A 27,757-nucleotide genomic window follows, 5' to 3' on the forward strand; every position below is an offset into this window, starting at 1 on the left:
CATCCTCTGCAAAGAAATCTGATAACTTCTAGTTTGTTTTCCACGTCTGCATCATGTGTCTGCTGTTTTCGACAGGGCTAGCGATGGTATCACACAAAGCATAACAAACTACCACTTAAAAGTTTTTAGGAAACTGCCTTTTTTGGGCTGTAAGCAATATCCCAGAACTTTCTGGTGACGAGGAGGTGGTTATCAATAGAAAACAAATCTCAACTTTAATTTTCCAATGCAGTTCATATAACTTGTAGCCAGAGAGATAAGACAGAAATGTTACTCCATTTTATTTAAGTTTCATCTTGGCTGTTGCTATGGTAGTGTTTTTACAGATGTTGACTTATTATAGAGCAGTGACATTTGGTTTGGCAAATAACTGGGACACATTACCTGTCACTACAGGCAGCTTACTCTTGAATTTGTCATTTGGCAGCTACTGATAATTCTAGGCTAATTTAAGACTAGGTACCATTTGATTGTAGTCTATCTGAATTTCAATATTGAATTTGTCTTAGGAATCCTCATTAAGATACAATTAATAAAGACTAACTGCTGTATTAGGATACTCGGGCTGCTCTGCCTAATGTGGGTGGAAGTAGAAGCGTGTTTTAATTACAGGCAATGCTCTGTCATTTTGAGATTTATTTGCTATTTGGATTGGCTATTTTAGTAGCTGTCTATTATGAGGCAGTTTTGTTTCATAACAACAACAATATTATTGTATGAGGTACATATTGTCAGTGAGTGCAAACATGTAGCCTTGCTTTTTCAAATGTAGAAAACTTAAACATTCTAGTTCATGCTCTTTACCTCTGGTATATGCCTTTACAGGTTTCATTACTTATTTTATCAGTGTGAACTGCAGTAATTTACTTAGTCCTCATGAAATCAAAATACTTTTGCTAATTACCACGAGTAGGGTAAAATACTTCTAAGCCCTATTCCATAGTGAGAAATTAGTTTCATCCTCTTTTGTACAAACTGTATGAATCATGTCACCTCTGAAAGAAGCTGTGCCTGCAAGGCAGTAACTTCATACAGCTTTTCAGGCCAGTGTATCCAAACAAAAATTCATGTCTTAGTCAATTCTGTCTAAGGTAGGTTCTCTTGGAATTCCAGGAAATTTGTTTGTCTTGAAGATTCCTTTTTCACAGTAAAGCTGTGTTTTTCCAAGGTAGGTAGTCCTAGACCTGGATGAAAAGAAATAAATGTATACTTAAAAAAAAAAAAAAAAAAAAGTGTTCTCACTGGATAGTCCAATCATCAGGATGTATTTTTAAGAAAAAAATACTGACTGGTTCAGTTTAGAGCAAGAGTTTGTCATTCGAAAGAAATCAGTCTTAATCTAAAAAGGCCTTAATATATTGTAACATGAAAATAATCAATATAGAGAAGTAGAAAGGTACTGTTTGAACACTTCATACAGTATAAAGACTTATAGTACTTAAACACTCTTTTTGTAGCTATTTAGCATGAAGTCCATGAGAATTTCTATTCCATTGTTTTTACTGTTAATATTATGATGTGCATATTGATGTAGCATCTATGGACTAAGCTAGCAGACAGTGGCTATGTGGTGAAAATATGATCTTTGTCTCTCTCAAAGTATAACTATTTTAGATAAAGTGATTAGAAACTCCCAGTTTCTAATGTATTAAACCTTTAAAATCAGGACAGTTCAAAATAAATGTCATCTGTTCTAAATGCTGCATGGGCTCTGTGATAAATTTTTAGGATTGCAGAACCAAACTGTAGCCCAACCTAAGTTCATTCAGATTCACATACTTATAAGTAAATTAGCATAGTTTTGAATTACTTGAATTCCCTCTGGTGAAGACAAAAAGAATTTCAGTAAAATTAGACAAAAACTATTTATATGTGATCTCTCAGTTTTATTAATGTATATATGGGCAGAGAACATATGGATGGAGAAGTTGGTACTGTTTGTATGGCTAAAAGAAGAAGGAGCCAATTGATAGATTGATAGAGAAGACTGGGAGTAACTCCTTTCTAAGCAAATAATCTCCTTTCATATTTCTTCTTGAACTACCTCCATATATTTCAAGCATGAAAGGCTGATGCTGTTGCCTTCACATAGATGTTAAAAGTCTTTGGAAACTTTATCTAGAGAGCAAAAAATCCTTTTGAGTAACTAAAGTAAGTTTCAGTGTAAATTAGACCTGTAAGATTCTAAAAAATCTCCTCATGGATCAGTTAATTCTTTACAGAGGACTAGAGGATCTTTAACGCTCTTATGAGCTGAAATGACATTTGGCAAATAGTAGATTTCAAGACTGAAGAGGGTCAAACGCATACTGTGGTTAAGTTCCAGACACTTATTTCCTGGTCACATTTTGCTAAATTTGGAACTGAGTCAAAATCTTTTGCAAAATGTATACTGCATGTAGTTAGTTACATTCCATGTATTGTTTCACTGGAGGCTATGGGATTTTGCTGTTTCATTTGTGTTCTTAAGTTATTTATTGTTGCTGTATCATAAAAATGAATTGTGCACTGGTGGTGTAATAAACTAAAATGTCTTATCTTATTAAACAGGCAGGGATGAAAAGGATATCTTACTAAAATATCTTGGTTGAAAAGTTGTGTAAGTGATTGGATACATTTTCATGGTGAGGTATTTTATTTTGTGAGAGTGATCTTTCCCTTTATGCAGAAATTAAGAAAGATTTGCACTCTTTTCACTGATTGTTGTTAACATAGATTTTAATACACACAAAGGAATCATTTCAATAAATTTTTTTTCAGTGATTCTGAAAGCATATGCTGAATTTTGCTTGATGCTATGATGGAATGAGACAATTTGTTAAACACATTTCTGATTCTTGTGATGATTAAAGCATCACTAAGGGGGGATGTCACCCAAGAAGAAGCCAGTTGTTTTTCATTTTATCTCTTACTTGGTGAAGCCATCCCCCTGGTTATCAAGAATAGCTTTTGTAGTAGGAAATGACAGGACCCTAAAAGCACTAAGGGATGCTTGTGTGTTCTTGAATGCTATCTGACTAACCTACAATACTTGTGAAACAGGGATACTCTGTAAGTTGCTGAGGTTGGAACCACTCATGAGAGCCGTAAAAATAGCAAAGCTGATGACTGACCAGTTGCTTTATCTGTTATATCAGATCTTTTGCAGTATAGGAAGGACAAGCACTGGGGGAATTCCCAGTGTGTGTCTAAAAATAATAGAAAAATATGTCTTGGGCATTAGAAAGAAATAAGAAAAGGGCATAACACATTCTAGTATTTATGCAGATGACTTTTATTTGAAAGCTGGAGCTAAGCAGAGCTGTATGCAAAATAGCTTTCTGCCTGAAAGTTCAGCTTCTAAAAGCCCACCAATTAAAAAAAGGGATTATAACTGATTAAATTGGTTTGGTAAAGAGTGTTACAGTGAAAACTGAGATGCCCTGTGCCTGTTAATTTCCAGGCCATGTTTCTGGACCAGTGAAAGAAAATCTTCAATTTCTCTTACAGTTGCTAATAAGTAGGTATAATAGTCAGCTTCTTCAAAGAAAGTAAAGTGATAAAATTATTTCTGCTGCACAGGAAAAAAAAAAAAGATATTTCCCTGTCCTGCCAGTATAAGGAAACGGTAATGTATGTATATTTAGTATTTAACTGTTGGTACAAATATTTAAATACTACACTACCATTTATTGTAATGTTTGAATTCATCCAACATGTTGAAAAATTTATTGCAATTTTTAAGCAATATATATAACAGAGCATTTATATGATGTGACTTCAACCAGCTTCCTGGAATTAAGAACCTAGTCTCCCAAAATGGTTAATGGAGACTCCAAAGTGCAACTAGAGTACCATAGTGGAGCCTATCTACATCTGTTAACTGTGCAGGGAGAACTTCAGATCTCCACGTGCAGATTGACTTGTTTGGCTACAGACTAGGGGTTCTGAAATTCATGCGCTGTGGTTTTTCCACCTCTTGGTAAGAAGAAAGGCTGATTAAATGGGTAAACCTTTAACTCTGCCATTAGGATCTACAAATCAGGGTTATCCTGAGCTGGAAATGAAGTTTTAAAATCCGACATCACTGGATAATGTCGGAGAGCAAGAGCAAACTCACAGGTGTGCAGTCTTGAACTGATGTCAAGCGTCATGAAAAGGGGAATGCATTTTTAGCCTGCTTTTCTAACAGTCTCTCTAATGAGACTTATTCCCATCCATGCATCATTCTTCCCAGTTCCCCTGAAACCATTGTACAATTTGAAAAATAGTTAGAATTGTCAAAGTTAATAAAATTCTTACAAAAATTGTCAAAGTCTGTGGCTGGTGGAGAAGAAAGACTGAAACTAGAACTGTACTGTTTTCTACACTGTTTGACAGCAGTTGGGGCACAGTCTAGTGCATACCTGGTTCTGGACTAACTCTGGGATGTGCTGGTGGCTGCAGAAGTTTATGGTATTAAAGGTCAGAATTCTAAAGAAAACAAGGTTTCCTTCTTTCTGCTGCTCACAGAACAATTTCCTGTAAACCTGATAGGATTTTCCAAATAAGTTTTCGACATGTGGAATTGATTTATTGATTCTGTGAATTCAGAGATGTTAACTGTGCCTCAAAGCATGCTGGTATTTGTGTGTTGTTATTAACTAAAGGTAGATAGGTGGGTCCAGACAAAACTGAAGAGATCAGCACCTGCAGCATTGAGACAGCTGTCTCCTGTTTCTGAAAAATGTTGGAGCTATTTGTACATCCAGAAGGTCACAGGGCTGTATGTTGCTTATGCTTATGCTGTTAGTGCAGCTTCCTGTGTGCTCTTATAATTCACTTTATTCCTAGCTTTCACAATCAAAATGCTGTTTTTCTTTTTTTTAAGGCCTAGGGTTCTTGTGCAAGAATACTGGATAGTTTTTCTTCACTAAAGCAATGCAGCAAATTGCAAATGATGTATAAAACTGAAGTATTTCTCTTCACTATTTCTCTTCAGAGTACATAGTATATGTTGTGCTGTTTGATCTTACAGTAAGCTTAGTCATGTCCACGAGAAAGTTGCCAAGCCTAGAAGTAAGAGCAAAAGTGCTATAAAAACTAAACCCCAAATTTCATCTGTACGCTTCCACATACAGTGAGCAAGGTAGCTGAAAAATATTTCAGTATTTTTTCACACTCTTTAAAATATAGATGCAGGAGAAGAAAAATGACTGCAGTTCCTCCCTGCTCTTCCTTACCCCCTGTTAGTACTCTTTAGAGCAATACATACTCTGCATTTTTCCTGCATTCAACCAAGGCAAGGTGAGTCTATTGACCTATCTGCAATCCTTTCATTACAAACATTACTTCATTACTTCTTTTCCATGTTAGGAAGGCAAAGTGATATAATTCTAGCGGTTGAGGTCTTTTCCTCAGCCAGGTTTCTCCAGTAAGAAACTTAATACACTTCAGCTATGCTAGTCCTTAACTTTTTGTCTCCTTGTGGAAAAAAAGGCCCTCACTGAAGTATTTGCTTCCACAGATGCATGTGTCTTCATCTCGGTAGTGTTTAATGGATAGATTAGGTCATGGAAAGAACAGAGAACAATATGAGGAAATCTGTTGCTTAGTAAATTCTTGTAGTGGCTTTGAGAAGGACTGATAGGACAGGAAGACTTTCAAGGTCAGCTTTCAGTGGTGACACTGGCTGAGGTGACATTCTCTAAAGTGTCTGACTTCCAAGAGGTAAAGTATTATGGGAAAGTTTACTGCTTATCTGTAAGTAGCAATGACAATTATAATATAAATTCTCTGAATGTCTGTCTGTTTGAGGGCATGCTGCTTAGAGGTTTTAATTCTATCATTTGAATTATAGAGAAAATACAGAGCCAGATTTTCAACCTCCTGCTGGAGGTTGTTTACATAATTTTGGGCCTTTCAGCTATGGCTTTACTTTAGGAGACTAACAGCCTAATTTAATCAAGCAGATGTGGATTTGTATATGTGGACTAGATATTCAGTCACATAAGCTGTGTTAAAAAAAAATTTAAAAATCACAGGTCATATTCAGGACTGTTTGTAGTTGCCCGAGAAGTTCTTTGCATTCTTTGCAACTAAACACCTTTTGGATGAAATCTATTTGTGGAAGTAGTGTTTTTTCTTCCTTTTAGTTAAAGCTTCTAGTTTTTAGAGATCATCATCATAGAAAACAATGGTTTTATACATAAGAAAATAGTAGCTGCTGTGTAGTTTCTGAGTTGCATGTGTTATGTTGCACATAACCAGATCCATTTCTATATTAATTAAAACACAGATACTGGTGGCGTGAGCTTAGTTCAGATCCAAATTTAATAATTTGTCTAGTTGATGGTAGTAACCTTCTTTTCCACATACCACCACTTTTACTTTGATGCTAGTGCTTGAAAAAACAAGTTATTATCAACTAAATAAAATTCAGCTTGTACCTTTTTACATTTTAAAGTATTATGAACTCCACCATAGATGGTTTGCTTTTCAATGTCTACTGACTGCAGCTCCAAGAAATTGGCTCATTCTGTCTGTCATGAAATGGAGAATACTGCTGGTTAATTGACTGAATTTCAGCAAACTGAAAAGCAAGAGGTTCTTCCAAAACATTGGTAAATAAGAGAAAAGCTGACTCAGATGAGTGAATATTGCCTGACTGATTTAGTGGAAAGTGACTGACATAAACAATAAAAACATAATTTTTCAAATAGGTTTCTGCAAAACTAAACAGGGAAATGAGAGTAACCCTGCTTCTCTGCTTCTTGCACTGTGGTTGGTCACTCCTTAAGCCACCATTTTGATCAGCTCATTTAGTTGCTTTTTTGCAGGTGACGGAAGACCATGGTTTCAAGCAAAATCTTTTTGTTCTGTTTTTTTTTTTCCCTTTTATGTGGTCTATAGTCTTGCCTGTCTGTTGAGCATCTGTCTTACCAAACACTACTGATCTGTTGTTGTGGGACCAACTCCCTGCATCAAATAATAGATTTTTCTCTATTTCCGTCTCCTCCCCCAGCCATTTGTATTTCATATAACACCTAACTGAAATTATAGATCATCACTGAAATCATTCCTGTTCCACCTCCACAGCTTTTTATTTTGAATCGACAGTATCAGGATTCTTTCTTTCTTCCTTGCTTTTCTAGCTAATAAGCAGACCTGCTAGTCAGGCAGAGCAATTTTCTGCCATGCTTTGAAAAAATTCTAATAAATTGACAGTGTATATTGTCCCAAGTGATGATACATTGTTTCTAAAAATAATCAACAACAATTCCCAATCAGCTTTGCTATGCCTCTAGCTTCAGATCAGCAGCAAAGCAGAGGAGTTTGATCAATGTGTCTTTAAAATAATTTAAAAAAAACAAAACCAAAAATTAAATATGTGAAAGAGAATGTCACTTTGGATAGCTTCAGGGAATTTTTGTTTTATGAATCTGTCTAATTTCCAGGGCTTTTTTATTACAAAAAGCAGAGAAAAATACAGGTGTTTCAGAAATCCATGTGTTTGAGATGTTTAGAAAAATATATAAGTAATTCCTTCTGCAGTAGATTAAATGGAAAGATATTTATGTGCTGAAGCTTGCAGTAAGCTCTACAAAACATGTTCTAATTCCTTATAGTGATGTTGTCATCATGTTTGTCGACTAAGGCAAATTCTTTTGTATTTTCCCCTCTTTTTTTTCTGTCTAGTAGTCTATGATGAGCAGTTTGTTTCAGAAGAGATTGTTCTCCACGTAGTTTACAGGTGCTGTTTTCATATGTGATTTTGGTACATAAGTTAAAAAAACCAGGCACTGTTATTTTCTTTAGCTGTTGCCTGTAGATGTTAATATTCAGAGTGGTGAAGGGTTTTATTCCCCAACCCCCAGGCTTATTTTGCAATCAGTATCAATTTCCATTTTTTTTCTGGCTTTCTAAATTTCCTGTTTCGCACACTGGTATTTAACTCCAACTGTGTCCGGCTTTTCATAGAATGTAATAATAGATAGTGACAACAGTGGCAATTAGAACTGATGGTCTACTTCTTAGAGATGTTGAATATCCATTAATCCTGTTGCAGTTGGTCAGAACTGTTCAAAAGCTCTCAAAAATCAGGCTGTGCTATTTTAACATCAAACTTTTAATATCTGTTAGTTGCTAATGCTTTTTTTTTGCATACAGTTCTTCTGCATGTTTCCTTATAACACTTTCCTTGATTGATCAGTTTCCAGTTCTCCTCATTGAGCCTGAGTATTTCCTGTTAATTATTATTATTTTTTTAATATTGCCTGAGTTACAGGAAAAATTATAAATGCAAAGATACTATAAATTTTTACAACTGTAGATGTAGCTATAGCTTATTTGTGGTGAAAGAAAACTTACAGAATGTTACCACATTGATTTGACTAAATGAAAGAGGGATTTTCTTGCTGCTTAAGGCATCTTATATTTTCTTTGAGTTTTGATGAACAGCCATTCTTAATACTAGATACTTTCACACTAGACATTTTGTTTGAAAAAGAAGAGAAATTTAGTTTGCTAATATGTATAAGCATAAGTCTGAAAAGGAGTTGCAACACGAAAAAGAAACAAATTCCAAGAAAACCACAGAGAATTGTAACAGGTACAGTACTAGTTTTGCCTTTATTTTTAAACAAGATCTGCATGGTTTTTGTTGTCATTTGACCAAAAAACCCCCAAACCTTTAATAAGCCAGGACAAAGGCACAAATGACTAAGCTCACTGGTTTTTTTTATTTCACTGAAGAAAATGGTTTTCACCTCTTCCCATTGTCCCCCCAGGATTCTCTCTAATTGGAGTGTTAGAGGTCTCTGACAAGTTTTGAAAAACACATTTAGCATATGTTTTGTCTTCTCTACTCATTTCTATACTAATAGTTCACAGCAGCATATAAATTGATACATGCTTCTCAGATGAACTGGACTAGTACTGCTAACATTCTCAGACGCTACCAAACACTATTTGGATAAGTTTCAGTTGGTTTTAGAACAGGTCATATTCAAATCAGTGACGTGGAAGTAAACCCAGATGTACTGTGTGACATAGACTGGCATTGGGGGACTCCATTTCCTCCTCCTGTCAAGACTGGTTCCTCAACAGCACTTTTAGCTGAAAAAAAATGGCCAGAATCAGACAATCTAAAGCTTTGCCTCTGTTAAAAGTTTGCTGTCAGAGATAGCATTGCAAATCCACCTTCTGTAGGTACTGATTTGTAAGTCAACCCTGATTTGATTTTGTCAGTTACAGCAGTCCTCCAAACAAATTAATTTATACCATCAGGCACACTTTATCCAGTGCAACTGTAGCTGCGTGTGATTGTTGGCTACAGAGAAATCCCCCCTCCCTTCTAAGAAACATTTTTTTTATATCAACAGAAGTCTTTCATGTAGGCCAAACCTGAGGCATTCAGCCTATTGCAAGGTGTTCCTTTGACATTGCTCTTCACTTGGTACAGATCCCTATTATTTCTTTCCCTAGGACTCAAGAGAGATCTTTTCAACTGCGGTAGGATGTCTCTCAGCAATTTCTTCTGGACTTAATTCACAGTTGGTACTTTTCTGCTTAGATACTTGAAAAAAACTTGCCACGTTTTTCCCTTTCCACCATTAAAAGTGATCTGTTGAGTTGGCATTGAAAATAACACGCTTACACCTTCCTGTCCTACTCTACCCTGGCAGAAAGTTTTAGAAATAACCCATAATTGAAAAAAACATGGTGTTTTTCCCTAACCCTGATACTGACTCGCAGATTTTTAACATAAGCAAAGATTCCAACAATTGAACATGATTTATAAGAATTCTGCTTTAATCCTGCTAATCCTGTAGGAATGAGTGTCTTCAGAGTACTTAAAACAGGTTAGTATCCATTATAATTGATTATAGTCATATTTCAATTCTTTCTCAGTATAAAATGCAATGTATGACCTTCACTGCATGACTTTCCTACAGCTTGACACCCTGAGCTGAGGAAGAGTTCAAGATTCGGGTTCTGATGAGCTACACGACAAGCTATGACTGCTCAGTCACCAGCATAGTTATTGAGTTTAACGGCCTTTAATACGGCATCTGTGATATATTGTACTGTACTATTCAAATAGGAGGAGGAGTGCTTTCTCTTTAGATTTGTCTGATGCATGGTTTTCAGTTTTCCTAATGGGTTCTTCACAGATTGTCAATTACTTATGTAGTTTAAGTGAAATGCACAGTTGCTATATTAAATTATGCATCTTCAAAATGTTGTGAAACGAATCATTCCAGATTCCATGTTTCATATCTTTATTTTCTCCTTTGCATCTCTAGTTGTTCTGAAAATCTTGAATATTACATTAAACTATAGTTTTTAGTAGGAAAAAGAATTAAGCCTTCTATTCTTAGTTTAATTTTCCAAACTAAATGCAATAACTGAGGAACTTCATGTTTCACAGAAATGAGGATGGGAGTCACAGGGTTGGGGGAAATTACTAGTTCTGTTTTGCTGCGTAATGTGTCTGTGTGAGCTCTTTACTGCTGTAGCTTGTTTAGCTGCTGTATACACTGAGCTGATATGCTTACTGTTGAATTCCAGCACACTGTATGAACGCCTGGCAAGCTAGGCATTCTTTATACATTATATGCATCTAAGTACATACGCATCTACTTTTCTTGCTATTCTTTCTACATTACATGCGTCCAAGGACTTACCAGGACTTGCTTTTTGTGCATGATCTGAATCTCAGAAGTTCAATTCTACTGTTATTTTTAGGGTACTTGTAAGAGAGGGAACTTTCCCATCAGTCTGTCACTGAAGCTGTGGGATGAACCAGTTGTTAGGATCAGTATTTTTAAGGAGAACGTGGGAAAATCTCCATTATGTGTTTTGCCTTAATGTGAGGAACAATGCAACGTGAAGAGTAACAGACAGTCAAGCCTTGTGTTTAAAATAGCAGCTGCATTGTCTACCTCAAGGCATGAATACGATGAAGACTCCATTTTAAAAGACTATACTGAACTCTTAATATGTTGACTGTGCACTTGACATAAAATTAAGCATTTGTGCTTTTCTCTAATCTGTACAAGAAGATAAAGGATGCTTGGAGAATTATATCAATAAGACTATTTATACAAAGCTCAGAATACTAACACTTCTGATGTCCTTTAAGCTTCTGCCTTCATATCCTTGTCAGCTCAGTCCACTGCACACATTTTCTAAGTCAAACTAGCTTAAGCTAAGGAGGGAAGAAGTGGGTTCCATTTCTCACATGGAAGAACCACTAGTCAGGGTAAATAAGAATTTTTCTAGCTAGAGCAGAAATCCTTTCCTTCATCAGTGACACACTATAGAGACTCAGGAAATAGATAAAATGATAGATGTTTCTCATGCAGTGGTTACAAAGAGATTTCAAGTGATGAAGGCTCAGTACAAAAAGAAAATTTGTTTGTGCTAGCACTTCAGACTGTGCTCAAGAACTGGTCATTAAAAGTTAGATCATCAAAGTGCTGCTTTGCACTGGGGAATAACGTAACTGTCAAAGGTGTCTGCAAGAACATGAAACATTAGCAAGTCATAGATCTTTTGTAGATGAGTGTTATGGGTTTGTGTGGTGCGGGGTTTTTTTGGTAGCAGGGAAGGGGCCACAGGGGTGGCTCCTGTGAGAAGCTGGTAGAAGCTTCCCCAGCTCCAAGTCAGACCCGCCGCTGGCCCAGGCTGAGCCCATCAGTGACGGCGGTAGCGCCTCTGGGAGAACAGATTTCAGGAGGGGAACCGGTAGTGAGCAGTGGGATTGGAACGTGAGAGGAACCCCTGTGCAGATACTGAGGTCAGTGGGGGAGGAGGTGCTGGAGGAGGCTGATGTCCCTGCAGCCCGTGGTGAGAGGGCAGGCTGTCCCCCTGCAGCCCATGGAGGTGAGCGGGGGAGCAGATGCCCCCGAAGATGGTCATGACTCCATGGGAAAGCCTGCGCTGGAGCAGTTTGTCACTGAAGATCGGCCTGCAGAAAAGACCCACGCCAGGGAAGTTTGGGAAGAACTGAAGCCTGTGGAAAGGACCCACGCCAGGGAATTTTGTGAGGAACTGCAGCCCATAGAAAGGACTCATGTTGGAGAAGTTCATGAAGGACTGTCTCCCGTGGGAGGGACCCCATGGCGGAGCAGGGGACGAGTGAGGAGTCCTCCCCCTGAGGAGGAAGGAGCGGCAGAGACAACGTGTGAGGAACTGACCCCAACCCCCATTTCCCGTCCTCCTGTGCTGCCGGGGGGAGGTGGGAGAGAGAACCAGGAGTGGAGTTGAGCTGGGAAGGAGGGAGGGGTGGGGGGGAAGGTGTTCGAAGGTTTGGTTTTACTTCCCAATATCCTTGTTTTGATTTGATTTGTAGTAAATTAAATTGATTTTGTTTCTTCCCCGAGTTGAGTCTTTTTGTGCCTGTGACCATAAGTGGTGAGTGATCCCTCCCAGTCTTTATCTCGACCCACAAGCCTGCCTTTATATTTTCTCTTCATCCCACCGTGGCCAGGGTCAGGGGGAGTGAGCGAGCGGCTGCGTGGTGCTTTGTTACCGGCTGGGCTGAAACCACGACAATAAGCTATAGACCGATGCTGTGTGTCAAGTTTTGTACCCTTCCCCCCCAGTTTTCAATGCAGACATCTGCAGGACATGACAGAGCCACTTTCCATAAGTAGAATAATCATTTCTTTGATGCTTGTCACTTCTCTTTAAGAGGACCTTCGTACTGATAGTTGCCATCTAACATAAAAACCTTTTCCTTCAGGTGATCTTGTTAATACTTCTTAAATATTACTGCTTTCTTATTATTGGAGACATCTTTTTCTTCATATGTTGCTTGAGCTAAATGAAATCTTTGCAAAGAACCACTGAGCAATGTAACTGTAGGTAAGGCCTTGTTCTGAATGTAGAACTTAAACCGAAGAAGCCTAGTCTTAAAGAAACTAAGCACAAAGCTGATGTTATAAAAGATAATGCTTTTGTCTTGTCCTAAAACTACTTCACATTGCATGCATGAAATAAAAATAATGGAAATGAGCACACACTTGAGACTTTGTGGGGAGATGCTGATCCAGCTTCAACAGAGTATTAGCAGAGAAGGTTTTCAGCACTGTGTGGCTGGTCCTAAGCTACTGAGAAGATTGTAGGATGTATTTCAGTCCTGTCAGAAGTCGAAGTGGAAGATGGCATCCCTTTTAATTTTAGGACAAGGATTGCATGAGAGTCTCAGAAGAGAATTGAGGTACTTCTAAAAACTAAGTGGAGGAAGCTTCTTCAGCTCCTTGTCAGTGATTACTTTGAAATGTCAGACAAAAATAGGGAAAAATTGAAAGTTACTGTGAATATTCGTTCTTAATGAAGAATTTCTCTGCTATCTGGCCTCAGCTGATTTTGCTAAGACTCCTCCTTACCCTCAAAAGACCTGTTTGAGATCAAGTTCTTTGTTTTGAAATATATATGTAGCATCTTTAGTCTGCGTTTCCTCATTTTCTTTGCTAACTTCACACAGAAGTTATTGCAGGGACCATGCAAACGTAAAAAGATAAATTCAAAATTTGTCCCCAGAATTGTAAAGGAATTGCAGCTGAGATTACTCTATACCCTGAAGCTTTTGATAGCTAATGGTAATTTTATTCTGTGTATTTATATCTTTGTGTAATTTGTTATGGACAAAGCTGTGGTCATACGGGGAGCATTCTTCAGTTTATTGTCCCACTATACAGGGGAATACAATGGACAGAGTAAGCAGTATTTAAGATTGCTCTTAAACTGGGTATTCACAGCAGCTAACCTTAGCCTATGCTTACTCTGTAGTCAGTGGGTAAAGAGAAGGGAGAAGGCTCATTCAGAAGGATTATTTGTAATAACAAAATCCAGTTCTTAAGATCTGAAGTTAGCCTTAATGTTTGATTCCTACATGGATTATGATTATAATCTCCCATTCGCTAGTCAGGTGAAAGGCCATTTGTAAGGAAGAACTTGCATTTCACAGAATGACTGAAGAAATTATTTGCAGGGATAGGATAGCAATAACTGCTATTAATCTCACTGCATGTATAAGCTTGAGGTTTTGCACGCTGTACTATCAAGTTAAAGATAGTGTTCAGTGAAACAGATAAAAACTAAAAACCAAACCAAACCAAAAAAACCCCCAGAAAACTAAATAAATTCTTGAGGCTGCAGTGTGTGTCTGTGTCTGTGTGTGAAATGCCAAGAAGACGTTTCCTTATGCCCTAACAATCATAGTATCCATGGTAATCTTTCAGATCACTTATTTATGACAGCAAACTAAATGGAATAATTTTTAGCATAATTTAAATGGTACATTGTGATTTGCTAAAAAAAATGTATATGCTTGCAGTACATACGTGTAAGTTCTCTTTCAGCTGAAGAAGTAGGTCATGTGTTGGATGGAAAGGGTTTATTTTTCTGTGCAGCTGATGCGTTGAACAAAACTATAAAAATGTTTCAATTGTCTGTTAATACATAGCTGGAAAAAGGAATATACCTTGACTGCTAAATTATTTCCGCGCCAGCGATAAAAGTTATGTCGTCTCCTTAGCAGAAACATCATCATTTGATTTTTGAAGGCTGCATAACAGAGTTTTTAGTTATTTCCCCATAGCTAATACGAGTTTCATAGTGTAGATATTGCGGTTTGTTAACATGGTATACATGGAAATGTTGAGGCATATTCACGCTTGATGGTTATTTCTATCCCTTGCAGTTGAAGTGTCTTTGAAAGTGTTACAGCCATTGAAAGTAACTTCTGTAAGCTGATGAGGGTTTTACAGTTGTGGGGTTTTTTTTAAGTTCTGTGATGGTGATAAAGATGAGGGTCATAGGCAAACGCAGTTTGATTGCTGCTTATATTTCCTTTGCAATGTATGAAATGATTTTTTTATGTTATTCTGAACTTTAAAATAACCTACTGTATGAGGATATCTGTAATGTGGTGCAATCATAACTAATTTCCAACAAAGAATTGAAGATGATTTTTTGGTCAGATATATGATTCTTGCGTGAAAATATATCACAGTGAAGGAGGAAAAAAAGCTAGGAATCTTATGAAGTACCATATATTAGCTCACAAACACTTCATGTTACAGTTGATTTGTTACACAGGCAACTGGGATTTTTTTGCATAATGACTATTATCTACTGAGATTTGGTTATTTCTGTAGGTATTCTAGGAAATAATGAGTAATAATATAATGTTCTGTTTTCATATAATTCCTACAAATTTATAAAAATTGTGGACCTTGTTATGTTTCTGCCTGTTTTAAAAGCATTATCAGAAGGAACGTTTTCCATGATGAAAGGGTTTGGGCAGGTATGTGTTAAATCATGATTTTGATAAGGCTGGGCTCAGTTACAAGCATATGAATTTTGTGAATGGATTAAAAAAATGGGAAAACTGTGAGTGCCTTTTAAAATAATAAGGTGAAGCTTATAGTAATTGGATTATGTATTTGCAAGCAGCAGGACTTATAGTTAAGAGATAGGAGTAGATTATATGCTAAGGGAAATGCGGTTTCCTTTAAAATTAAATAAATCCTATGAAATAAAGTACTGTTCCTTCTTTCTTCATGTTTTTCTCCCTTTTTTCCATGAAAGAAAATGGCTATCTTAATTGAGTCTTCTCCTGGATAACTCTTCAGTAGTTCATTGCCTTAGATTTTGATAGCTTATGAGAAGAAAAACTTCCAAAGGTGTATTTGATAAATCTTAAGAGAACTGTTAGGGGAATTTTTAAGCATGAATTACCATTTGGATGTAGGATAGCCATAAGGATGTTTTTTTTTTTTTATAATTTTTTTTTTTTTTTTTTTTTAATTGTCTGGGTTGCGCCCAAGTAATCTTAATGCAAATTATTGTATATGGTAGTTTATCTGCATTGAGAGTAGTATCCATTAAGCTCCCAAGGTCAAAGGTAAAGCTGATTTTTGCTAGTTATTATTATTCAAATAGCATAGAATAAGTACAATAATTAATATATTACTTATTTTTTTCCAGATTTCTCAGGGGACAAAATTTTGCTTATTCATACCTTCTACTGTGGCAAAAATGGATTATTTTCCTCACCAAAAACCAGCAGCATAACGCCCATCTGACACATGCCTCAAGGAACTCTTATTTAAAGTCTGTTGTAAGTAAGTGAAACTAAAAATTTGCTTAAAGATAGCTTTAATCAGCTGTGTATCTATTTACAGCTCAAGAACAAGCAGCCTTAACAGGAGAACAAATCTTAGCAGTCTGGCTTTTCAGCAGTAGCTGTTCTTAAATGAAAGTATAGGAGGAATTAACTTGCTGTGAAGCAGAGGTTGAGGTTGAGCTGCTTCCTGACTACTGTATGCCAATGTGTCATACCTGTGTGTTCTGTTTGTCTCCCCACATCCCCCATTAAAAGTTGACTGTGATACATTGCAAATCAGCAGCTATGGGGTTATGCATTAATAACATGATCGAAAAGATTATCTGCATTGTAAATGAAGACTTAGATTCCTGTTGCTATGACAATTAATTTTAGAATTCGCAATGTAGAAATAGGGGGCTAAATAACTCAAAATGTAAGAAACAGCAAGTGATTAAGCTGGTCTTTGTGTTTGTTGTTGAGATGCATGCATTTTGTGATGCCTGTAGCCCCAAGTGTTTCATTTTTAATGCAGTGCAAACTTGAAAAAATAATGAAACTCCACATTATATATATCCAATAATGGTTATTCAGACAGCTTGCTTTTTATGTACTGAAGTAAATTTTATGTATGCAGAGTATATGATACACGTTTCTGTGAGAGAAAATTGTGTTAAGATTAGAGTTTTGGCCAGCATACCTTCTTTGTTTGAAAGGATGATATTTGGTGGAATATGTTTAATATTTGGAAAGAGAGTCAGGAAAAATTTATAAATGAGGAAAATGGGGGGGGGGGGAATTCTGAATGAGGAAATATCTAGCTTGTTCATACTGCTTCTGTAGAGAGATGTTCTAGTGGAAGAGATGCATGTTAGTTAATGAAACTGTGCATTTAGTAAGAGGTCTCAGATTAACATTTGAAACCCTAATTGTTATCTTTCCAGTACAGTATAATACTGCCTACTACTTTATCACTCTCCCAGATAAAAGAATAATTGATACTTGAATTTTATTTAAAATGAAGGTCTTTGTTTTATGGAAATTCCAATTTTATCAGTGGCATTATATTTATCTCTTGCACTGCTGCATTCTGCCAGAATACAATTAACACACTAAGAGGGCCCTCGTGAACAAAATAAGGGAAACACTGTAATTGCCTTATGTTCATTCTCTTTATCTGTTGTCCTGTATGAAAGCAAAAACATGATAGCAACGGTGTTGTTTTATCCTGAAAAAATACTGATGAAGGGATGTACAGGATCCTTATCTGGAAAGGCTCTATCTACTGCTTGTCAGTTTATTTCAGTTCTAGATCCCTGTTTCTGTGGACTTCTTGTTTATCTATGACATTTTTTCCTCTCTAAGAATGTAATCATTCTTAAGTAAGAACAATAGTGTTATGAAAACCCTCTGAAGCCCCATGAAAATGCGGTTGTAAAAATGTTCTAGCAGAGCATCAGAGCAGATGAATTAATCCTCCTGCATGTGAATCTGACATAGGACTGGTGCTGTGCTTTTTGCTAGGCTGCCATCAGTGGTGGAGTGCAAGTAAAGGACCTTTCAGTTGTTATTAGTGTTATCCGTGACTGTAGATGTTTCAGAACATTTTATGGGGACTCAGGTATTTTAAGGTATTGAGTGTCTCTAGCTTTCCATAATGTTTCTTCAGTGAGAGTGTGCCATAGATCTTAAAAGCATCGTGATCTTTTCAATTTTTCTTTTCTACTTTCTTTTATCTTTGCCTCCAATAATAGGTTAGAACCTTTAATTCTTAAATAAATTGCCTCAAAAGATGATTTAGTGGTGTCCTTTATCAACAGTTCTTGCTTCAAATAATTCAAATAAATAAGCCAATAGTAGATGTTTTAAATAAAGAAATGTAGGTGTGTTTTTAAAATATTTCCCAGTTGGTCTCTAAACTTTGGTGGTATTCTTCCTAGAACTACACTTAAAATAGTTCAACAACTCTCTTGTCTTGGATAATAGCTCTTCTTCAATGGTTCCCACAGGGGTTTAGCGTCTTGACTGGGGATTCTTCAGCATAGCTTCCCTCGTTCTTTATTTTTTCACTTCTGTGTCTAATGTATCAGGGCTTGTCTACACAAGATACTAAGGGAAATTGATGCAAGTCAACTAAATGTAGGAATTTAAAGAGGGCAGCTTAAATCCCACCAAGTCTCTGTGTGCACTCTCCTATTCACAATGAAAGTGGCCTCCAGTGAATTTAGTTTAATTCACTTCGAAGGCAAGATGAGCCAAACCAAATTAAGGCCACATTTTATTCCCAGATGAAACTGTTTGCAAAGGAATTTAATGGACTTGGACAAATCCAGTTAATTTGGGTTAATTTTCCTGGGTTCCACTGTGTAGACAAAACCTTGGTAATAATGCTTGATTGGAGCTTTTATTTTACGGCTTTCTTGTTCTTCAACTTTTGTTCCTATAACTCTGATATTTTATACTTGAGAAGGTAGATAGCCCATAATTGTACTAGTCACTAAATGTTGTCTTGTTATCTTACATGTTTTGAGAGTCCGTGTTTTATAATTAGCATACCCTACTTTGCCCTTGGGTCTAGTGCATGTTACCTTTTGTTAGGTAGTTACCATCATTTTGGCTTCTTCAACTAATGCCTTTTAATTCATCAATAACTACATCTGCTGTCAAGATCTTATCTGCCCATCAACTTTTTAAAGCATTTTTTATAGATTTTGCAGAACTGGGTGATTATTATTGCAAATAAGTTGTGACCACATGTGCCTTCTATAATGGAATTATGCAGTGCCTCTTAATGGAGTGATTTGCCATTCTGGTGGTAGAACTCAGTCAACTGCAGCTAATTTGAATGGAGTGAGACTAAAGGTGCTTGTATGACTTAAGAGCTGGTCTTCCTAGCTCAGTACAGAGGCTTTAAGGAGCATTTTGGTGAAGTGTACAATAGCTTAAACGGTACAGTTTGCAGAGATATGTTTCCTGAATAATATTTTGTTTCTTTCATTGGAGTTCTGAGAGCAGCGTGGGCTTAGTTGTATAAAACAGATTGCAAAATTTAGGTCCACTTCATCTGTGATAGAAGTGTATAATATACATTTAGTTCTATGGGAGATGTTCTGACTGAGGTTAAAAACTGGCTTTCATCTTTATATTCTTGGCAGCTAAAACTGGAAACTATTTGAAGATAAAGTCTGTTTAAAACAAAACTTGTGAGGCTGGTGAAGTAATCTCTAATTTGAATGGGATGGATACAAAATGTAAAGGTAAAAGTCTTAAGAGATATGCTCTCTTTTAATTGGCCTTTAAAATTCTGTGATATAGGAGTCTGAGCATACATATCTAGTCTTAACTTCAGTTATTAAATCCACTATGATCTGTGAGATCTGCTCTGAGAGTGTTTGGCTTAAGCAGCTTTATGCATTGTATGAAAAAGCTGCCTTGTGTCCAGTGATCTATGGTCAAATTTGAATTTCTGGTGGGCTAGAGTATGCTGCTGGTAGGCAGCATCAGTGCCATACAAGTTAAGGCAATATTAGAGAGATTTTGTAGAAGTTGAAGGCCTGGAATCTCTGGGAACAGTAAATTCACTGCAGAGGGAGCTAGGATGTCCTAAGTGAACAAAAGGTGTGGAATATTTCTTTGAGTGACAAGTAACAAAACTGGTTACAATCACCTGAGAGCTACTTTTGTTAAGGAACAGCAAGCTTCTATTTGAATGTCTTTATTGAGACACTGTAAGTCTTTCCAACTAAAGTCATCTTGTCTAGGAAAAAACTGTCTTGAGAAGTTAAGAACTTTCCGGAAAAACTTTGTCAGAATTTCTGTCCAGTTGTTTGTATTTATGGTCTTGTGCAGTCTTGACAAATTAAGTTGAACATTTAAATAAATAAATAAAAACCCCCAAGTCCCGGATCTTTCAGTATTTCAGGTGTGATTCAAGTACCTAAATACACACCTGATAAGTATTGTAGGTAGAAATAGATGATTCAGGTACGTTCCTTACACATAGATGTGTATTGCCAGTTTGAAAGCTCTGAATCATCTGGGATAGCCACATGGGACTAGCAAGTATGATGCAGACCCATACACTTCTGGAGCAGCGGCTGAAACCCAGAAGATACTATGTGATATCTAGGGTAGTACTAGCTACATAGCTTTATGTGCCTGAATTGATTTCTACATGGTTTATTAGACTGTGCAGTCATGTTTTACTTCTGCTTTCTCCTCTTTGACGTAACTTTTCTCTGAACCCCATGTGTTTGTTTTCCTCTTTCCAATTACTGGATCATGGTAAATAAATAAATAAAACTGAATTACAAATCTGTACACCTTTTTTCATATAGCTAGAGATGCTGTTGAGTAATTTGCCAGAAAATTTCTCCTTTTAAATTTTGAGAGTTGCACAATGTCATACACGGCTGTCATCAGTCAGGCTGGAGTTTTAAAAGACTTCACATTATCTAGCTCCTGCTTTGGAATTTCTCAGAGTTCTTCCTCCTGGTTATTTTTTAGTTGACTTTAAAAAAAAAAAAAAATCATGCTCCCAGGATGAAGTACTATAGTCATACTAACACTTGTTAAAAACCAACCAACCAACAAGCAAAAAGAAACCAGGAGAAAATTGTATGCAAAAATATGCACCTTTGAAGAAGAATCTTTTTTTTTTCTTTTATCTCCGCCCCCTCCTCCCCCTCACCCCACCCCCAGGAAAGGTAGTTATTGCTGAAATTTTCCTATTTGGAAATCAAAGTCAGCGTGTTTCAGTTTTGACTTAACATAATCACTATGGTAGATTTGTCCAAGGATATGTTTTATAGAAATAGTACATAAGTAGTACATAAATAAGCATTATTGATTTAGTGTAGTCACTCTAGTAGTGCATTGGTTGGGTAATATACTCATCTGCAAATGACCCATGGCTTATGGCAGTCTATATACTGGATTCTAATTGACACACAAAAACCCCTTTGAAATCCCAGATAACAGCAACTCTCTATTAAATGTAGTTGTCAAATTGCTGGGCCATTTAAACGCAAAGGACTAGGAAAAATAAGAAAATAAGCTATTCTTTCTGCAAGCAGTAAAATTAATTTAATTGTAAGTATACAAATGTATCAAGAAGAGAAGAACTAAGCGACATGTGAATTTATGAAGGGCCATACAGAGGTTTTCATCCATTGGTATTTAAACAAGTACAGATGTTAAACTGCCAAAGTTTAAACCTTCAGGATTAATGGAACAAGCAAAGAACAATGAAACAATTGTCAAATGTGAGACTAATTCAAAATAATTAACATTTTCAGAAACATTTGGAGGTTTTCAAATAGAGTGAGCACTTCAGTAAAGAGATTATTCAGGTAGCTTCTGTTTAACTCATAACAGTGTCCTGAATAGAATTATTTTCTTTTCATTTGCTGGAAATTTGAAGTAGACTTTTATAATTATTCTTAACTATCCATTAGTAGTTGTTTGCATAATTATGCAAACTTTGGGTAAGGATTACCTGTAGCTTTTGGAGAAGTTTATAGATTCAAAACAAACCGGACAAGAATATACTTCGTAACTGCATCTGCTTTGTGCAAATGCAGGGAGATTGCCTACTTTGTAATCTGTAATGCCCTTTAGTTCTGTAAACCAGCAAACTGTATTAAGAAGCAATATTTTAGTCCACTTATGACTTAAACTTACTAGCTCTATGATTTTCACACACATACACAAAAAACACCCACAGCCCCCGCCCCCCCAAACCCCACCCACCCCAACCTAAAAAAGGGTTGACTTCTGCTCTGTTACAAGCAGGGGTTCATTCTGAGATGCCCATAACTAAATATACATTCAGAGATAGTTACTGGCATTAGAAGCTAGGTAGGTATGTAAAGCCAAACCTGTATTGTCAGTGATAGAGGACCATTGTGATGATGTAGCAGGAGAATACTGCTGAAACATGCTAGATTAAAAAGTTTAAAGGTATCTGCAGCAGACAACTTCAAAGTGTTAAGACGGTATTATCATCCACACTTCTGCATTTCCTTCACCAACGCATGATCCCAAGTGGCATCTGCTGACTGACTGGGATCAGCAGTTACAAGTGAAACATGGAAGGCCAGGATTTGTATGTGTACATCATTTTGCAAGTTTCTCAAGCCTAATTATGTTCTAAAGCTTCAAAAGAAGATAAGGTGACAGAACAGGTCTGGTCATCCATACAAAAAAATTCAACTATCCTGGATGGTACCAGCAAGGTTTTATCCTGGTTTAAAATAAAGATAAATAACAAGCCAGATAGTAGCGTGTTGGAATATGCCTGTGCAGTTTATTGAGGTGCTAATTTAAGACTGTCGTGGTTTAACCCCAGCCAGCATTTAAGCACCATACAGCTGCTCGCTCACTTCCCCCCCCCACCCAGTGGGATGGGGGAGAGAATCAGGGAAAAAAAACCAGTAAAACTCGTGGGTTAAGAACAGTTTAATAGGACAGAAAGGAAGAAAATAATATGATAATACTAGTAATAAAATGACAATAATAATAATAATAATAGAATTAGAATATACAAAACAAGTGATGCACAGTGCAGTTGCTCACCACTTGCCAACCAATGCCCAGTTAGTTCCTGAGCAGTGATCCCTCCCAGGCCAACTCCCCCCAGTTTATATACTGGGCATGATGTCACATGATATGGAATATCCCTTTGGCCAGTTCGGGTCAGCCGTCCTGGCTGTGTTCCCTCCCAACTTCTTGTGCCCCTCCAGCCTTCTTGCTGGCTGGGCATGAGAACCTGAAAAATCCTTGACTTGGTATAAACACTACTTAGCAACAACTGAAAACACCAGTGTTACCAACATTTGTCTCATACTGAATCCAAGACATAACACTATACCAGCTACTAGAAAGAAAATTAACTCTATCCCAGCTGAAACCAGGACAGTCTGGTTTCCTATCACTGCAGGATGTTGTTTTGTACTTTACATGTATTTAGGTAGCTCTATTTTTGAAAATAATTCAGTATTTTCTCCCCAGCTTCTAAGGAAAAATTGTTCGCAGTACTTCTGTCACTGGGAGCCCTGTCTTTATTTCCAGACTATGTTTGCTTGTGGCTTGGTGTATTTATGAAGAGCAGTCTTAATCCCGTTCTCAACCTTGTTTCATTGGCTCTGCAATCCAGGCTTTTAGTGATTTATCATAAGATAAAATGCTTGACTTCTGATGATCTGTAGCCTTTCATTTCACCTGTTTCAGTCTGAGGTGATCACTCTGAAATGTAAGTTATTGAACTTGAGCCCAATATTCCAGAAGAGGGTTTGCCAATATTTGTCTTCTGTTTTTACCTTCTAGGTCCATTTTGAATACTGGAAAACATAAACATGTTTGTATGACTAATTGTTTCTGATTTTTCCAACTATATCTTGGACACAGCCCTGACTGTATCTGCCCAAAACACCCCCCCCCCCCCCCCGTATCTAAACATAGAAATAAAACTCCCCAGCTGTTTAGGGGAATACTGCAACAAAGCACAAATGAAGTGTTACTCTGAATACAAAAAGTTTATTGAATTGAGGTTATAGTGTATTAAGTAATATTGAAGTCAACCCAAATAAAGGGTAAAGAGAAATTTCATGTTGGGAATAAGGTAGCCTTCCTGTAGGCAAACCACAGTAGTCAGAAGATTGTGTCTTCATTGGTGCAAAAACATTAGAAATTCAATGTCAGTCCTTTCAGCTACTCTTGGCAGAGCATCATCTTTCTATGTTTCAGATTAGCCCTGTATCTTAATATTTAATCACCTTTTACCTGGGCAACAAATGCTCTGAACAATTAACTAGTCCCTCATATACATGGTATTCCTGTAACGTAATCTGAAAAGCTGAGTGCCTACATTAACTGCCAGTTCCCTTGAAGCTGATGTTCCCCTCCTAACCAAATCTTCTCTGATGGACTTGATTGTTTAATTACATTATTTTCCCTTAATAATTTTTATCTTGTATATGAACTTTGGCAAAGCGTTATCTAATGAAGAGTGGAGGAGCTTTAAAAATGTAATAACCAAATAAAAACTGGCTTACTAAAAAAATTAAAGTTTCTGAAACTGTAAGTAAATACATTTTGCATACAGAAAAGAATGAGAAATTGCACAGCCTGAGTTCAAAAAATTTAAATGTTTCACTAAGAACAAATGGTCTTATTTACTGCATTGGTTCAATTTCATTATATTGTCAGGATTGTAGAATTATAGTATTCTCCATCAAACACAGCATGTCAGAAAGAATTACTTTCAAAGTCTGAAGCTGTGCACAAACAGGGTCTTTCTGCCTTCACAACCAAAAATGCAAGCATCATGAACATTCAACACAAGAGTGGTCTGCACTTAGTCTGTATATTGCCAAACCAGCTGAGAGGAATCAGTAATGTTAATAGGCATTTAGCCTTGTCACACTGCAGGGAAGGTAAAAAAAGTGTGTGTGGGAACTGGTTTAATGCAATTGGTGAGCATGTTTCCACTGGCTTCCTAGAGCGGTCATATTATTGACGGTGCTTATTTCATCCTTTCTTTGGAAATTATGAAGGTGGAAGATCTTAGTTGCAGTTTAGTCATTATGTCTTCCTGAGGATTTGCCCACTGTGCACTGTTTGTGTGCTGTTTTCTTTCTGTTCCTCACTTCTGATTCTGGACGCATGGGATTTGTTCTAACATACCTGCTTTTGCTTCATTAGTTAGCCCTATGCATCTCTTTCCACTTGTTTAGAAAAAGTGTCTTCATATTGTTTAACTGGGTGAAGCTATTTGATTTTGAAGAAGTCAAATTGATATCCAGATGAAGACTGTTTACTTCTGAGTATGGCTCAGTTTTGAGAGAGAGGTACTTAAAGGAGAAGAAAAAATCAAGTGTAACTGAGATTGTATTAAAATTGTATTAAAATGATTTCAAGTCATATTAACCCATCTTAACATTTAGAAGTAATCAGTATCTCTTCTTTAAATACTTTTAAAATCCTTTTCCTTACAATATACAACAAATTATCCCTTTTTACTGCCTCTTGTATTTGCATTTTATAAATAAGAAATTATTTAAGGAAGAAATTTGGCTTGAAAGTGAGTGGAAACCAAGGTCTTAATTGTGTTTTGAGGATCAAGATGTTTTCACTTACATTCAATTCAAAGTGCCGTTTGTGTATCGTGTGACACATTTGAAAGGAAGACTGCAATTATATCTGTGTGTCTATACTGTTAACTACAAGAGGAGTGATGCTTATTGACAAGTGGATATAATATGGATGATTGTGTTAGATCTTTTCCAAGTATGTATATTTAAAGTGTAAGTTGTGTTAATGCTTTGACTAGCCATCCGGAGCAAAGGTGGTGGTGATGGTTTTGTGGGTGAGGAGAGATTATATTCACGTGGTGAGAATACTACGTCTGGTAGCCATCTGGCTTCTGAGTCACTGCCGCCTCCTTTACAATTTATTTTCTTTTTTTTTTGCTTAGTAGTTTTTACTATTCCATCTGTGTGGGTTTTCACAGCTAATAGTAGTTTTCTGGCAAAGATAATATTTTTTTAAAGTCTTTTTTTGTTGGGTTTTGTTTTGTTGGGTTTTTTTTCCCCTCCCTCTAAATTTTAGAGAGCTGAGAAAACAACTCCCTCTGCAGACAAAAATAGTGCTAGTTCAAATGTATACAGGGAGGATCCTACCAACTCTGCTCATTGCTTTCAGAGTGTAGAGCATGCATAATTCAGACTTTTTTTGTAAAGGTTTTTGTTCAGGATGAAGTAGTACAAGTAACAGCCAGACTACCTGCCACCTGTGATAATTATGACTTCAAAATGGGGTAGAGAGGTGATGTTTGCTGGATGAAAAAAAGAAAAAAAGTTAATACATGGTTAGTAATTAGTACTAACAGTAAAATACTGCTATAGTAGGAAACCTAGTATTTGAGTTTTGGAGAGGGTTTGGGATGGGGTTGGGGGGGTGGGTTGGTTTGGGGGCCTGGGTGTGTTTGTGTTTTTTTACTATAGCTGTTACTATTTGTGTGTTTGGTAGCACCACACTCAGTTTATAATGTTTCAGGGACTTTGTGAGGCTTTACCAGTATATGAGGAATGAGTTTCCACAGAAGGTTGCTCCTCAGCTGCATGTGTAGCAGAGATTTTAGTTGTCTCTTACAGCATTGGATGTGCTTAATTCAGCACTGTTGAAATGTGGAGTTTGCATAGAAAGTGTTCAGGAGTCCAGCTCCAATCGGCACAATTCTGTAGATCTCATTTCATTTTTAAGTAATCCAACACAGTGAACCAGTGTTACTTCAGCTAATCAGTGCTACGTTTGTTCTGTTTTTTTTCATTTTTAATGTTCATTAACATGTTTCATCATTGATTCTTCCATCTTTTCAGACGCATCTGTCTGAATAAACACTATTAATATATGTTGTGCTGTTAATTTAGGTCTGATGAGTAACAGGAAGAATTAAATAGCACAGATATTTTTGTGCAGGTGTTCTAAGCACAGTTGCAGGACCCAGAGCCTAGAGAATTACATAGCATAGTGCACAGGTGCAGAGGGAGTGTTCGATGAGAAAACTTCTTTCTCACACTGTCATGGATTTGGAAGGTCTGGATTGGGTGTGCTTCCTTGGTGCCCAACATAAGGCAGGTGTTTTCTACCTGTACAGCTATTTATCATTATATAATGGAACCTGGATAGCATTTAATTTTAAATTATTCTTTTTCAGTAAAACAACAGCTAGCCTTATCTCTGGCTCTGTTGCATGTGAGCTGTGTTTTCATCAGCTGTCAATGCACAGATATTACCAGTTTTCTATATATAGACAGAGAACTTTCTGTATTACCAGAAAGAACCTCTTTTGTAGAAAAGATCTTCATAGGCAGCTTACATAACCTTTGCTGGGATGAGTTAAGAATGAAATGTGTCTGTTGACGTGGTTACTATATGGATTCTGATGATCATGTAATCAAGAAGAAATTCTGAGTGAGGGGTGATGTCATAAATGCAGAAAGAGATTGGTCTTCTGCTGTTAAAAGGCTATCTTTTCAATACTACTGTTGAAAATACTGCAATAATGCTGATACCGAGACAACTCATGAGTTGACTTTTTCGGACTGATACACACTTCAGTTTTCCAAATTTGAGCAGTCTAGCCCCCACACATAGTGACTGTACTTGAGTGCCCAGCTGGTGCATTTTAAATTAGCAGTCATTACACCACTGAGTCACTTTTGATTGTTATCTGAAATTCACGAATGCTTTGTATCATTCACCAGTGGCAGGTTGTTTTAGCTTGATCCATGTGTTTCCATCCTGCTGGTTAAGACTTACCTCATTCTTTCTCCTAGTCACTAAAGAAATTAATTGTATTCAGTTTCTTGTGATCTTTTTGTAGGGATGTTAGTGCTCCTTAGTACAGTGGATCTACGTATGAGTATTTTTTTTTTTTTTAAAGAAAAGTAGCATTTTTGTCCTGCATTTGCATCGAAAGAGATTCAGTTGTTACAAAGCTGAGATGCCAAATTTGGCCATAATCCACTAAGGTAGTTCTCTTCCTGAAGTTTCTGCATTCCTTTTTAACTAGCCTCCTCAATATTTCCAGCTTTCCTTCTGTTACTACATCATTATGTTACATTTTAGAAGTGTTTCCCTTGTCCAGTGGTGATCCAGCTATGCAGTTTGTGGTCC

At 36.8% G+C, this 27,757-nt stretch overlaps 2 protein-coding genes across 2 annotated transcripts in view; both read left to right on the forward strand.

Moving 5' to 3' along the window:
- MTMR10 (myotubularin related protein 10) overlaps positions 1-27,757 on the forward strand; it is a 536,484-nt gene that overhangs the window by 184,139 nt on the left and 324,588 nt on the right. The window lies entirely within an intron of this gene.
- The window catches only part of OTUD7A (OTU deubiquitinase 7A), a 96,838-nt gene that overhangs the window by 7,965 nt on the left and 61,116 nt on the right, over positions 1-27,757 (forward strand). Inside the window, exons 3-4 of the mRNA XM_010571736.1 lie at positions 15,961-16,093; positions 26,568-26,571. The gene's annotated coding sequence lies outside the window, so the exon portion shown is untranslated. The remainder of the gene's footprint in view (positions 1-15,960; positions 16,094-26,567; positions 26,572-27,757) is intronic.

Source organism: Haliaeetus leucocephalus, unplaced genomic scaffold, assembly GCF_000737465.1.
Source record: "Haliaeetus leucocephalus isolate CR32 unplaced genomic scaffold, Haliaeetus_leucocephalus-4.0 Scaffold339, whole genome shotgun sequence".
NCBI classification, from domain to species: Eukaryota; Metazoa; Chordata; class Aves; order Accipitriformes; family Accipitridae; genus Haliaeetus; species Haliaeetus leucocephalus.